The sequence below is a fragment of the Psammomys obesus genome, unplaced genomic scaffold (genome assembly GCF_907164565.1).
Source record: "Psammomys obesus unplaced genomic scaffold, mPsaObe1.curated_primary_1811, whole genome shotgun sequence".
Lineage (NCBI taxonomy): Eukaryota > Metazoa > Chordata > Mammalia > Rodentia > Muridae > Psammomys > Psammomys obesus.
The window spans coordinates 1,717,799-1,732,911 of NW_026591598.1; the positions used below are offsets into that span (position 1 = coordinate 1,717,799).

General features: G+C 45.4%; 1 protein-coding gene across 1 annotated transcript in view; it reads right to left on the reverse strand.

Annotated features, from left to right (window-relative positions):
- Nfyc (nuclear transcription factor Y subunit gamma) overlaps window positions 1-5,160 on the reverse strand; it is a 68,693-nt gene extending 63,533 nt beyond the window's left edge. The window contains exon 1 of the mRNA XM_055610967.1: window positions 4,943-5,160. The gene's annotated coding sequence lies outside the window, so the exon portion shown is untranslated. The remainder of the gene's footprint in view (window positions 1-4,942) is intronic.
- Between the last annotated feature and the right edge of the window lie 9,953 nt (window positions 5,161-15,113).

The window sequence follows — 15,113 nt, forward strand, 5'->3', positions numbered from 1 at the left end:
ACTCAGAGCTTTCCATCAATGGCATGATATAAAACATATGGTTATATCATTTCCTCAGTCATTTCATTCTTTATCTTATTGAAACACTGTTCAAGATCACTGTTTACCACTCACAGTCAGAGCAATCCTTTAATCTTACATACCGATGGACAGGACAAGCTTAAATAGGACACATTTATGTACCTTAGACATTGAAAAAATTTTTAGATTTATTATTTATAATCTATACTGCCTGCATACCAGAAGAGGGCACCAGATCTCATTATAGATGGTTATGAGCCACCATGTGGTTGCTGGGAACTGAACTCAGGACCCTTAAAAGAACAACCAGTGCTCTTAACCTCTGAGTCATCTCTCCAGCCCAACACTGAAAACTTAAAACACTTTAGTTTAAAGCCAGGTGTGGTGGTACATGCCTTTAATTCCGGCACTCAGGAGGCAGAGGCAAACAGATCTCTGTCTACAAGGAGACAGGCAAGGACAGGCAAAGTTATATGTTATATAGATAAACCCTGTCTCAAAAAAAACCAACCAAACAAAACTAGTTTAAACTTATTCTAGAAACATTCACATGCAAAAAAAGCAGACTGCAGTTCACCTCTGTAAACTTCATCTGAAGTTTATCCATTAGAAAGATCTCTGGGGGGGGGGCACGGACGGCTGAGAGATGGCTCAGAGGTTAAGTGTACTGGCTGTTCTCCAAAGGTCCTGAGTTCAATTCCCAGCACCCACATGGTGGCTTACAACCATCTATAATGGGATCTGATGCCCTCTTCTGCTCTGCAGAATACTGTATAAATAATAAATAAATAAATATGTAAATATATATATATATATATATATATTTTTTTTTTTATGAAAGATCTCGCTGCATGAGCCCATTCTGCAGATCACTGCTGAGAAACATGAAAGGTGAGACGGAAGCAATAAACCCTGAAACCTGCCAAAAGGTTTTGTAGGCACTACAATGTTATCTTCTGCTTACTTTAAAAAAAAAAAAAAAAAAAAAAAATCCAACTTCAACTCAAGTTTTCAACAGTAGTAAAGCTGCAGAGATGGCTCAGTGATTAAGAGCACTGTCTACTCTTCCAAAGGTCCTGAGTTCAAATCCCAGCACCCACATGGCAGCTCACAATTGTTTATAACCCCAATCCCAAGGGATTTGACACCTTTACAGTAGTGCACATAAAATAAAAGTTAAATTATTAAAAAAAAAAAAAACTATAAAAGTTACAAATCTCTGAACATAATAATACTGGTTGTTCTAACTTTAGTAGCTCCTTTTGGCAAATATGAAGAGCTTTTCATCCCACCATCTTTATATACCTCACTCCAACTGCTAGTTAACAGAGACTATCATGAGATAACTTTTCTCTGAAACAAATTACCCAACCACTTTGAGCATTTAGAAGTTTAAGACTGACCTCACACTGGTCCATGAAAAATCAGCTTCTAAGCCACAACAGTCCAAATGACTTAGGGTTCTTTCCTATCAAGTCGTTGCTCTCCCCTGTGGAATTCACTGCACACAACAGAGAACTATAAAAGACTTCCTTGCTGAGGAAGCTCTAACTGGATATCAGTTGCAATGGGTACCAGTTATGCTGTCCTCCAAAAAAATAACAATGATGAGTTCTCTCCTGCATTAAGGTCTACAATGCTATGAGCATATTAAGGTCTCATATGCTATTATTTTCTTTTCTTATAATTACTACTTTACAAGGGAAAAAACAACAAACAAATCTCAAACTCAGGTAAGACTACCCCAGCACACAAAATAGAGATTGAAGAAACTGCAGAGACACAAGTCCTTCCTACGTCCAATTTCAAAATCAGCTGCTTTACTGCCCCTTCCCACAGGTCAAAGACAGAATCCATTTCCTCTTGCAAATGACCCACATAAAAATGTTGGGTGCTTTCAGTCTCTGCAGGGAAAATACTAAAATGTACTGTACAGTAACCTTCCTTGTCACAGTCCATGCATGAGAAACTGAGTAAACAAAAGACTGCAAAACATGAGGTAACTCACAACCAGTTTCCTCTAAAATAAGTGAAATGGAAAAGAACAACTTGCTAGCTAAGGAATGTTCTTTAATTGTAATATCTGAGGCTGGAATAAAATTCAAGGTCATTTGTGACCCTAAGTATGTCCTCTGCCATTTTCCTTCCAATGAATGAGGCAAATTTGAACTTGCTACTTAAAGTCATCACTGCAATCACGTGTAGTGCACTTTCCTGACATGTGACTCTTGGCACTGCACCAAAGGAGTTAAAGAGTCAACACATACCCTGTAGACTCAAGGGCAAGAAAATCCCAAGTTAGGTGCTAGCTTGAGCTACCTAGGAAGACTCTGCCTCTGTTTTTATTTCATTTTAATTAATTAGTTAATTTAGAGAAAGAGTCTCATATATCCTAGGCTGGCCTCAATCTCTTGAGCCTTCCTTCTCTACCTCCAAGTCGCTGGGTAGGATTACAAGAATGCATCAAATCCAGGGCTTAGTACATTCTAGGCCCATACTGTACCAACTGAGCTATATCCCCAGCCCAAAAGACTGCCTTTAAAGGGTATCTCTACCAGTAAGTCAATACATCCATAGGAGAGCAATGCTACCCAGTGACTAAGGATAGACATGGCTTGTATTTGCAAAGCTAAGTGACTTTGACACAATTCTCTCCTTAAGACCTCAGCACGAAAAACATGCCTAAAAACAGCTGAAGATAACTTTCTGAACTACGATGCAAGAGTTTGAGGCAGGCATGGTGGTGCACATCTGTAACCCCAGCACTCTGGGAGGCAGAGGTAGAGAGATCACTGAGTTTGAGGCCAGCTTAGTCTACAAAGTTAGACCAGGACAGTGAAGGCTACACAGAAACCCTGTCTCAAAAAAGAAACAAAAACACAAACAAAAAAACAGGGGGTAGGGGGTTTCTTTTCCCACACTTCTATGGTATCAAGGTAAAAGGGTTTAAAAATATGGGCTCCAGCTGATCATGGTGGCATTCACCTTTAATCTCAGCACTCAAGAGAAAGGAGGTGAATCTCTATGAGTTCTAGGCCAGCATTGTCTATACAGTGAGACCTTGGCTCAAAAATAAAAATAAAGGCTAAAATAAGCTCCAGGTTGGCAAGATGGCTCACCTGCTAAGATCTCTTGCCACAAAGCCTAAGGACTGGAATGAAACATATGGACTTCACATGGTAGATGACATACACCCACAAGCTGTCCTCTGACCTCAGGCATGGCTCACACACCCACAGGTATACAATAAATTAAAATGTTACAAAATTTTCAAAATAAAAAATAATTAAGAGCTCCAAAATCCACGAATGGGTAATTTCACTGGTTAGGGGTGGAACCAGAAGAACCAGCAGAAAAGGTCATTATCAGCTACAGATTGAGTTCAAGAGTAGCCCAAACTATGTGAGAACTTATCTCAAAAGAAAAAAGGTAAAAGGAGAGTAAAGAGGGAAGAAGAGAAAGATGAAGGAGAAGGGATGAGTAAGGAGGAACTTTATAATAATGTAGGAATGGAGGATTACAGACCTGTGTCTGGATTTGGGCTGTCACTTATTGGAGGTGAACTTAACTAAATTCCTCATGGTTTTGTTTTGCTTTTAAAGTCTCGCCATACCTTACAGGCTGACCTCAAATTCCTGAGCTCAAGCAACCTTCCCACCTTAGTCTGCACGCTGGGACTCTAGTAACACCGGGGAGTGCACCTGGCTCCAGCAAATTACTGAATTGTGTCCTCAGAGAATGCTATTTTCTGTGTGACATCCCTCAGTACAATGTAAGCACTCAATACAAGGTAGGTCTATTATTCCTGAGTTTGGGTCACAGACCCTTTGTGATTCTGCACCTCTGAACTGAAAGCAAAAAGAGATCAATTGTGGGGATGCGGGTGTGTAGCTCTGCTGGTCGAATGTTTGTCTAACATTCACAAAGCTCTGGCTCTGCATTCTTCTCAGAGCTGGAAATCTTCACATGTAACATCTCAAAACTACCGTGATCTCAAATTCTGTAACCCACGTCCCACTCATGCAAGTATCTTCTAGAGCTGACTTTCTGATACTACTTGATGCAATGTTAAATTGGGCATTCAGTTTCTAAAACTTGACACACCTGTCCAATGGGATCCCTTTCTGTTTACCTGTTTCTCACACCCCATTCCAGGACCCAAGAACGGACTCCGGAGTTCCACCCAAATCCTCCGGGTTTCAAAACCTGTATTCTACAGCACAATCCCTAATGTGATTCCGTGCTTCTGGTCCTCACTCCCCCTACTCCCATAACATGCACTCAGACGTCTATTCAGGGTCATTCAAGCTGGTCCACGCTCCAGCAACCCTGGATCTCGAAGCCCCTTCTTCCCTAACTCCTGTTCCGGTGTTTACAAACCAAGGGCTTACACGCCCCCATCTCGCAGTTGGCCCAGTGTCTCCGGAATTAGGAGTGCCCCCTTTGGCAGGCCACAAGCCGGGCTACCACTGTCTTTTTCCTTTAGGGCCTCCGGCTTCGTCCCGAAGTCTCCTCGCCACGCTGGCAGTAGAGGAATGGTCGCCCCCCGTCCCCCGAGCAGCTATCATCCCGACAGCCGCCAATTCCTCCATCAACCCCCCAAGGCCGGAGCCGGCGTGACCAATAAGGTGCCAGGTCCGCGGCCTCCGCGCCGCCGACCAATCACGAGCGAGCCCCCCCCGCAGCCGCCTTCCGCCAATGGGAGAAAGCCCGCGGGCCCAGGCGCACGGACCCCGCGAGCGCAGCCGCGGCGAGAGCGGCGGGCCCGGCGAGGACACAACATGGCGGCGGCGGGGCCGACCGAAGTGCAGCGGCGGCCGCGGAGGGAAGGGAGACCTCCGCCGGGGGCGGGAAGCACCGCCCTCGCTGCCGGCCGCCGCCGCCCTCTCCGCTCTCCTCGCCCAGGCTCCCATACACTCACAGGCCTCTGCTCCGGAGTCCAGAGAAGAAAGCAGCCGCCCCCGCGCTGCTGCGCCGTCGGGCAATGCAGAGGCCCGGGCGCGGCGGAGGGGAGGGGGAAGCGTGCGTCACGGAAAACGGAGCGCGCGCGGAGCGGGGGCGCAAACAAGATGGCGGCCGCGCCGTTTGTACCGTCTCCCCCCGCCCCTCCCCCTCCCTCCGCGCCTTGACTCCCAGCGCCGCGTAGTGCGCAGCGGCCGAGCCGCCTCAAGTCTCGCGAGAATTGAGAAGGGCCTCCTGCGGGCCGAAACGGAATAGTGAGAGCCGAGACGCTTCTGACCCCACCCCCTTCCAGCGCCTGGGGAGGCGTTTCCTGGTAATTGCCGAGGACGTTCTATCCTTGAAGGTCTCCGCTTGGAAGCGCTCGCTTCTGCATTTTTGGAAATAGTTTCCCGTGTTTTTGTTTTTTAAAGGAAATGAGTGGTGGGGTGAGAAGGACTTTGCCAGCATTGCCAAGTTTAACAAGCTACCGGGGGGGGGGGGGCGTCGAAAAGGCTCAGGAAGCCCGACTACCTGAATTCGTTCCTTAGAACCCTTGGTGGACAGGCAGAACCGACTCCGAAAGCTGCTCTCTGATCTTACGTGTGCCGCGGGGCGCGCTCACACACCAATAAATACGTACAATTTTAAAACAGAACAAAAAAGGTGAAGCCATCTTCAAACGTGAGAATTGGCATAAAAGATTAAAGATGGGGTTGGCAGGTGGCTCGGTGAAATGCTTCCCACAAGCATGAAGACCTGGCTAGGTTAGATCCCCCAACACCCAGGTAAGAAGCTAGCGCAGGGGTCCTCCCGTAATTGCAGGGTTGAAAGGAAACCAGCCAAGCCTAGCTCCCGGTTCAGTGAGAGCCCCTGTCTGTAAAAAGAGGTCCGGGCCAGGTACACACCGTTAATCCCAGCATCTGGGGGACAGAAGCAAGAGGAACTCTAGTTCGAGGCCAGCCTTGTCTACAAATCCGTTCCAGCCCTGCCAGAGGTACATAGGGAAACCTCGTGTCAAATATAGGTAAAGTTGCCCTTGACGACATTCCGGCGTTCCCTTCTGTGGCACGTGCGCACCCAAGCAAATACACTAAAACAATGTAGGGCTAGGTGTGCTGAAACAAGCCTCTCATCCCAGCACTCAAGACGCTGAATATGGAAGCCAGCCCTGGGGTGTACTAAAATACTTCACAGCGTCTTACTATAGCTGGTTGTTTTGGTGCTCACTATGTAGTCCATGCCGACCTTAATCGCAGCAAAATCTTCTTTGCTTAGCCTCCAGGGTCCTGGGATTATAAACCTAAACTACCATACCCTGCTCAAAAAAGACTTTTTTTTTTTCCTGGAGACCCCAAATAAGAAATTGTATTTTGATTGAGCTGTGGGTTTAACTAAGGGGTAAAGTGATAATTAAAATGCTTAAGGCCCTGGGATCAAGCTCTAGCACCGGAAAGAAAAGGAGGCAGGCCTGAAGATGGGGTTCAGCTGGTAGAGTGTGTGCCTGGTATGGAAGCCCTGGTTTCAGTCCTCAGTATGGCATAAAACTGGTGTGGTGGTTACATGCCTTTAAACTCATGTCCAAAACTCAAGGGGGAGAAAAAAAAATTAGAAGTTCATAATAAAAGTGTGGTGGCACTGGCCTTTAATCCCAACACTCAGGGAGGCAGAGGCAGGCAGATCTCTCTGAGTTCCAGGCAGCCTGGTCTACAGAGCTAGTCCAGGACAGCCAAGGCTACACAGAGAAACCCTGTCTCGAAAAAAACAGAAAAAGAAAAGAAAAAAGAAAAAATGCCTCTTAAAGATCAGCATTCGGGGACTGGAGAGATGGCTCAGTATAGAGCAATTGCTGCTCTTCCAGAAGACTTGAGTTTGGTTCCCAGCACCCATGTCAGTTGGCACATTAGCACCCATAACCCCAGGTCCAGGAGATCTGATTGATACCTTCTTCTGAAGTCTGTGGGGACCGCACTCAGGTGGCAGACAGTCTCACAGATTCACATGCATATGCATGAGTAAAGTTTTTTTAAATTTAAATATCAGCATACAACAATGTGACCAGCAGCCAGCCAGCTTCTTGCTTTTGACCCTGTTCCCAACCTGCTGCCATGTCTTTCCCCTAACATAAGAGCAGAAACCAAGCCTGAGAAAGAGATGGCGAAAAGCGGTAAGAGAAAACAGATGGCTAGGCTGTCCTCCAGTCCTGGGCATCAAGCTGTACCTGAAGACAGCCCTACCTCTAAACTTCCCAGCTACATAAGCCACAAACATTGCTCTTTGTCTTAATTGCTCCAAAGAATAAAGACTTATCCCTGATTAATAGAGAAAGAAAAGAGATTGAGGAAAGATTAGTATGTTGTATTATTCAGGATTTTCTAGAGGAACAGAACTGATAGAATATATATTAATCTAATAATATATATTAACATACAATTCATGGGAGTGGCTTACAGGCTGTGTGTGGTCCAGCTAGTCCAATAATTGCTGTCTCTTAATGGGAAGAATCCAGTACTCCACAAGGCTGAATGTCTCAGCTGATCTCCAATAGACGTCCAAATCCCAAAGAAGTAGGATCTAATACCAGGGAAGGGCCAGCAAGAGTGAGAAGAACCGGGCAAAGCTTCCTTTACTAGGCTGCCACCAGAAGATGTGGCCCAGATTCAAGGTGGATCATCTCACCTCAAAAGATCTGGATGTAGGGTGGGTCTTTTCATCTCAAATGATTCAATGAAAGAAAAAAATCCCTCACTGCTATACTGAGCCACTTGGGTTTTAGGTAGTTCCAGATGTAGTCAAGTTGACAGGAATGGTCATCACACATACTTCCCTGATGTGATTTCGTGCTAGCCCAGCAAATGTCTATTTGTGATGGTTGCCTTGCTCTTGCCTTGCGGGGCTGGTCTTCAAATGCACGGGCTCAAGCCGACCTCCACCTCAGCCTCCTGAGTAGTTAGATCTGCAGGTCTGTGCCGCTAAAACCAAAACAAACCACCACACCTTGTATTTTTCTTCATAAATTAATCAGATTCTGATTTATGTAAAGAACGGTTTCTGTGAGTGTGTGGCCATCAAAGCTCCCTAATACTTTCTCCCTGTGAAGATGAGGCTTCTGAGTTTGAAAAGTTAAAGATCAGCTCAGGGGCCACGGTAAATCCCCTAGGGTTCTAAGCACGCCGCAGGGGGGCCTATCTGGAAGAAGGCCAATTGAATTTCTGAAACCACTTCCCTTCCAGGTGTGCTGCTTTTGATCTGAGAGGAAGACAGAGGGGTATAGGTGACGTGCTGTTGGACTTTTAAAGAGAGAGAGATTACAGCCACTTAATATGAAAGAGTGGAGGGAACTTGGGCAACACTAGATCTTGAGAATGAAAAGAACTGCTGAAGCACACATCGTGTATAGCTGGCCACAAGCAAGCACGGGAAGTGAGGGAGCCATTGGGAGAAAGAAGAATCATGTGGAAAGATGTCTTATGGTCAAATTGAGGCTCTTGAGGTTTAAGTTCCTGCTAGGGAGAATTAGAATCTGTGGTAGATTTTTGTTTGCTAGGTTTTGTTTTAAGTTATTTCTGGCTTTGCTTTATTTTTTTTAACTGATTTTATTATTTGGTGGATTGGTTTTGTTTTGATGTAGACGTTGTTTGTTCTCTCCATTTTTCTGGCGTCTCTCTGTGTGTGAAATGTACATTTGCATGTGTACGGGTGCATGCGTGTACATATGCATGTGGAAGCCCAAAGCTGCCATTAGGAAAGCTCTTTGTTCACTCTCCATATTACTCATTGAAGAATGGTCCCTAGTGTAGACCCAGAGTTCACTGATCTGGCTAGTGAGGCTGCTCGGCTTGTCGTAGGGATTCCCTCGCTGCCCTCCGAGTGCTGGAACTGGAGGTAGACTGCTGTGCCCACTCAGGATTTATGTGAGTGCTGAGGATCCGAACTCCAGTACTAATGCTTGCACACTGTATTAGCCAGCATTCTCTAGAGGAGCAGAACTAATATCTATGTATATATGCATATATACAATTTATTACATTGGCTTCTGTTGAAATAGTAACAGTCGTCCCACTCCTGAGAGGCTGAGAGCCCAGCCACTGCTTTCTTTCATGTCGGGTGCCTCGTTTCTCTGGAGTAGTCCCACAGCAGTTGTCTCACTGCCCTGGCTGAAAACCCAGTTCACTGGGCACCTGAGCAGTTCCACTCTGGTATAGGACACCTGGGAGGTTCCTGCTCTGGACGTTAGTCAGTGATGGAGACCTGGACATGTTGGTTCTGATATCAGTGAGGAAACCATCAGGAACAACAGGATAAATCAACTCAGCAGCTAAAAGTCAAGCTGAACAGGCAAGAGGGAAAGTCCTGAAAGCAAAAGACAACAAATGTTCCTTCCTCTGCCATGCCTAAAGTCTGGGCTTCTCCCCAAAAGGGGCCTCCTGCTGGGTCTTCCCACATCAATTAAGGCAATGAGATGCACAGGTGATTCCAATTTGGAGCAAGCTGACCTTGAAAGCAACCATCATACACTGCAAGGGTTTTATCCACTGAGTATCTCCCCACTGTAATAGTATCTTTTACTTGCCTCATGTAATTGTTGGCTCCTTCTGCTAACCTAGGCCTAGTCCTGGAAGCTTCTAGCCCACCATACAATTAATCTATGCCTGCTGCAGGATGTTTGATCCCATTGTGAACCCCAAGATTGTGACCTGTAAAAACATGTTTATTGTTTGGTGTATGGCTCACCCCTAACACACACCTTTAATCCGAGAACTTTCTGTTTACTGTAAAGAGGTGATTATGGTGTGGCTCAGCCCTAGGACACACCTTTAATCCAAGAGCTTTCTGTGCACAGGATTTGATAAAGTTAACCCTAGGTGAAGAGGTGGAGCAAGTAACCAGACGACAGGGATTAAGTAGTAAGGAGGGACTTTGAGTTGAAGGGTATTTAAGACAGCCTAGAAAAGAAGAAAGAGCTCTTTGGCTTTTTCCTCCCGGGCTAGCAATCAGGTGAGCTAGTAATCCTGGGCTGTCAGTTGAGCCTGCAAGCTTTTGGTTTTCAGCTTTTGGCTTTTTCCTTTGGGACATGAACTGAGTAGGAAGGTCAGCTAGGTGCTTTCTCTACCTCTCTGAACAAGTTTTCACCCCAGCATCTGGCTCCTGAGTCTTTATTGGTAAAATTGGTTATTTATTGCTAAGTAAACTCACACTTTCTGGTTCTTTCTGAACTCTGGCTGGCTGGTTCAACTCAGCTGTTCTGGCTCAAAGTCCTCTCCCAGCTACTGATTCAATCTGCTTCTCTCTCAGCCTCTGACTGAATTGGTCAGCTTGGCTTCATACTAACTTTGCCATTATGTTCTAATCTTCTGGCTCCTTTTCATTCTCTAACTCATTCTGTCTTCATCTGTGTCTAGCTTGCTCTATTCTACCTGTCTCTGTAAAACTCTCCTAGTAAAAACTGCCTCTAAACTCCATGAACTGAACTGCCAAAAACTCAGTTCCACTGCACTGTCTCTCAACTCATTGACTCAACCGAACTCCTGAACAGCACAGACTAGAGCTCAGAGATCCGCATGCCTCTGTCTCCTGAGTGCTGGATTAAAAGCATGTACCAACCCACCTAGACCTAACCTTTTCTTTACCTGAAACTTGATCCATACCTGACTGGCCTTTGAAGTGGAAGTTTTCTGGTTTCTTTGAAGACTGAGTTTTTTCATGTGATGTTCTTTTGCCCGGGGTTAGCTTGTGAGAGGGCATGTGATGTTTTGCTATGAGCTTTCAACATGCAAGAGGCTGACTTTGGCCAGCTGAGAACATCCGTGTGTGGACTCTGAGGAGAGGAGATATATAGAGGCCTACAAGCAGTGAGATATCACTTTCTGGATTGACATTACTGCCCTGATCTTTCTGCTTCAAGACTTGACTTCGAAGAGAGAAGTGTCCCAGAGAGCTTCTCTGGGCAATCCAACTGAGTGAGTTTTGCGGCTTTCGCTGACTTCATGTTGCTGCTTAGTGTTGGACTGGCTGCTAGTATCCTGATGACTGAGTCTGGTAATCCCCTAAAGACCCATCGACCCTTATTAGCTGGAAGGAGGTGAAACAGGTACAGCCCTTTCCCCTACTAATCTCCTACCTAAGGTTGTGTAGGGTTGGAAGGGAGGTAAAGGTGCTTAGGAACACTAAATAAAGTAGGTTTGGTGAAAAAAAAAAAAATCCAAGTCTACGGGCCTTGAATTCAGAGATTTGCTTGTTTCTCTCTCCTGGGATTAAAGGTGCGTCTGTATTCCAGTCAGATCACACAGACCTAGAAGGTCTTTGGATGTGATCTCTTGCCAGAGCAGCCATGTTCTAAATTAGAATTCATCTACATCTGATCCCAGGCTGTCCTTAAATTCACAATGTGGCCTAGGCTCACTTCAAACTCTCAGTGCCTCTACCTGAGATTACAGAATTATGTCACCATCTCTATTCTATTTTTTTTTTTTTTAATGGGCTCTGCCTGGGCTGGAACTTGACAAGTAGACCTGGATGGCCTCAAACTCACAGAGTTCCACCTGCCTCTCCCTCCGAAGTTCTGGAATTGAAGTGTGCCACTACTCCTGGTAACTGTGTTTCTCTTTTCTAGTAATATTTTATTGAATGTGTGAACACAGTATGTTTTGTTTATCAGTTCATCGAGTGATGGACAGTTGAATCATTCTCACCTTTTACTGCTATGAATAATGCTGAGAATAGCAGCGTGCAAGCAGAGCATGGTAGCTCCCGCTTGGGAAGCTGAGACAGGATTTCTGTGAGTTCAAGGCTAGTGTGAGCTACAGAATGAGACCCTTTTAAGACAAAACTTAATGTAGAGTGTTTTAGAGTTCTTTCAGCTTTTTTGGGCTCTATATCTACAAGTGGCTTTATTAATTATTAATTAAACAAGCCTATGTTTAATTGTTTGAGGAAGTATCTCACTATTTTCCAGTGTCTAGACTATTTAACATTCCCACCAGAAAGCAGGGCATGGTGGTGCATGCCTGTAATCCCAGCACTCAGGGGGCAGAGAAGGCTGGTCTCTGAGTTCCAGGCCAGCCTGGTTTACAAAGCGAGTCTAAGACAGGCAAGACTACACAGAGAAATCCTGTCTCAAAAGCCAAAAAAGAAGAAAAAGAAAAGAAAAATATTTCCAACAGAAGTTTTTCCAAAGGTGACTGTGATATGGTCAAAACTGTGTTTCAGGACAATCCACAAACCAGAGTTTGGACTAGGGTTGCAGTGTGATCAGCTGAGATTTCTAAAATAGTTTGGGCAAGATGGAATGAGGACCTGAATGAAGACAGCAGTGGGAATACAGGAAGAGGATATGGATACAAAGGGACTTGCCACAGAAGGAAGCCTCCCCTCATGTCAGTACACATCCTCAGAGAGCCAGAGACCAAGACAGTTCGTCAAAACAAACTAGAAAAAAAAAAAAAAAAAAAAAACAGCTGTGAAAGAAAGTGAGCATGAAGGTAACTCTCAGACCACTGCCTACAGGAATTGTAATTGATCAACTGGCAGCTACAGAGCTTGGAAATGCATTGTCCTTTACTTCCTCCCTACAGGCCACTACCAACTAGGGACACAGAACAGTCTTAGAGAAGACCCATGTCCAGAATAAGCAGTACATCTCTGATGGGTTACTCTGACTCAAGGATACCTCAGTACCCTCATCAATCTTTTTCTATAACCACACTGCCTCTAGACAGTTCCCTCTGATCCTCTTCCCTCATTCCTTCCCTCAGGGTCAATCCTGCATCACTGCCTTCCCCAGTTCATGCCCACTTTCTCTCACAGGTGTTTTTGTTTGTTGTTGGTTTGGTTTGTTTTGATGACTTTCTTGCACTCTGTTGTCTTGTTCTCTGGCTCTCTGAGGATGTGTACTGACATGAGGGGAGGCTTCCTTCTGTAGTTGCTCTCCTTTGCCCTATCCAAGAGGAACAGGCACATGGTTCCATCCAACCAATCAGATTGATTGAGACCCATGTTTCAGTCCAAAGCTCAGCACCATTTGGTTTCCAAACCACTCACCCATCACTTGATTCATCTCTACCAAAGGCAGGGCTGGCAGAGTGAGCAGAGCTACCCATGCTTGCTGCCTGAAGCCACCTTGGGACAAACAGAGTCTATGCCTGAAAAGTCCATACCCTGGTAGCACACTACCTCACAAACATGGGATGTGACTTCTGCAGAACCTCGAGAGGAACCAAGCAAAGCTGCCTGCCATGAGGGACTCTACATATAAGACTGATCGATAGAAGCTGAGACAGGAAGGAATAGAATGGTACAATCTACTCTTCTTGTTTCTGATGGATTGTTGCAAGGCATAATTTCTCCATCCAATTTTCTTAGAGACATTTTTTTTATGGTCCTGTAGGCTGATTTCCAGGAGGCTGGCTGTATCTCTTTAGGGCAAGCATTTCCCTGCATGGCCTCCCATCTCCTGCTGCTCTTTCTCCTGCCTTCAAGACCTGGGACTGTGGCCCATGCATGAAGCTCTAGTACATAATCTCCTCTTCCAAAAACCCTTGAGCCAGGCATGATGGCACATACCCTTAAGCTCAGCACTAGTGAGGCAGAGGCAGGTGAATCTCTGAGTTCAAGTCCAGCCTGGTCTACACATTGAGGCCGGGACTCTGTTACACAGAGAAACTCTGTCTTGAAAAAACAAAACAAAAACACCTTTGATAAGATAGATCATTATTTCTCAACAGATGGGCACATGACCCTAAGGCTAGGAAAGGAACAAAGCCTTGCCAAAGTTTTGAAATATAAATGTAGCAGACACAGGATTTCTCTTCTAGGGGCCTTGGACTACTACTGCTTCAGAGAACCCCTCCAGAGCATGAAGGTGAAGCATTTGAGGAAGGTGAAGGGGAACAAGCCCCTGACATCCTCCCTTCTCTGTATATTTATTTCATTGATTGATCGATTAAAGACAGGGGTCCTTCTCTATTGGGAAAGCCGGGCCTGAGGCTTGCTATGTGGTCCAGGCTGGTCTTGGATGACGGGTGTGTGCCACCACACTCAGCTCTCCCTTTTCATCATTTATCTCTCTCAAAATCCAAACTCCACAGTTCATATCCTATAAAACATAGTTATACCCATGGCTCACAGGCCATCTACATCCAAAACACTATCCAATGGTGGCACGTACCTGGACTCCTACACTCAGGAAATAGAAATGAGAAGATCGGGCATTCAAGGGCCAGCCATAGCTACGTAATGAGCTCAAGGCCAGCAGGGACTAAAGGAGACCTTGCCTCAAAACAATACCACCACAAAACAAAACAAAAATATAAATGCACAAATTTTATATCCGGAATCTCAGAGTGGTGGTTTGAGACCATAGAGGTTTTGTTTTGTTTTGTTTTATTTTACTCTGAGACAGGATTTCCCTGTGTAGCCTTGGCTGTCCTAGACTCACTTTGTAGACCAGGCTGGCCTTGAATTTACAGAGATCTGCCTGTTTCTGCCTCCTGAGCACTGGGATTAAAGGTGCGTACCACCATCCTCAGATACAGGTTTTGTTGCTGTTGTTTTAAAGGTCATCATGGGCTTATATATCTAGAACTTGACTCAAAAACCAAAACAAATGAAAAACTATTCAGGTGACTAGATTCCTAGGCTCACTCTCCAATTCCTGGGAGGTAGAGAGTCTTTGTAGTCTAGCTTTGGCAAAGTGCCCACCCACTAATTAGCCACCATTGTTGTGAGAAGATAGGGCAGCATGTACTCTAAGTGAAAGCATACTGGAGAATGGGAGATAGAGTAACACTTCTCAGAAAATCGGGAGTCTGAGTCAGGCAGACCAAACACTGGCCGTCCACTTTCTGGGAGTAAGGAAGGGAGCGCTTTCCTGAAGGCTTCAGAAAATTGAAGTTTGGGCCAGGGCTGTAGCTGAGTGGTGAAGCCTTTGCCCAGTATGTGTGAGGCCCTGGATTCAATTGCCAATATTACCAAACAGAAGCATGCAAATAAAAACTTGCCGACAGAGTCCAGAGTCGGGTATGGTGGCTCACACATGTAATCTCAGCACTCAAGAGGCTAGGGCGAAAGGATTGCCGTGAGTGCAAGATCATTCTATTAGTCAGGGTTCTCCAGAGCATGGTTCTCAACCTTCCCAATGCTGCAACTCTTTAATA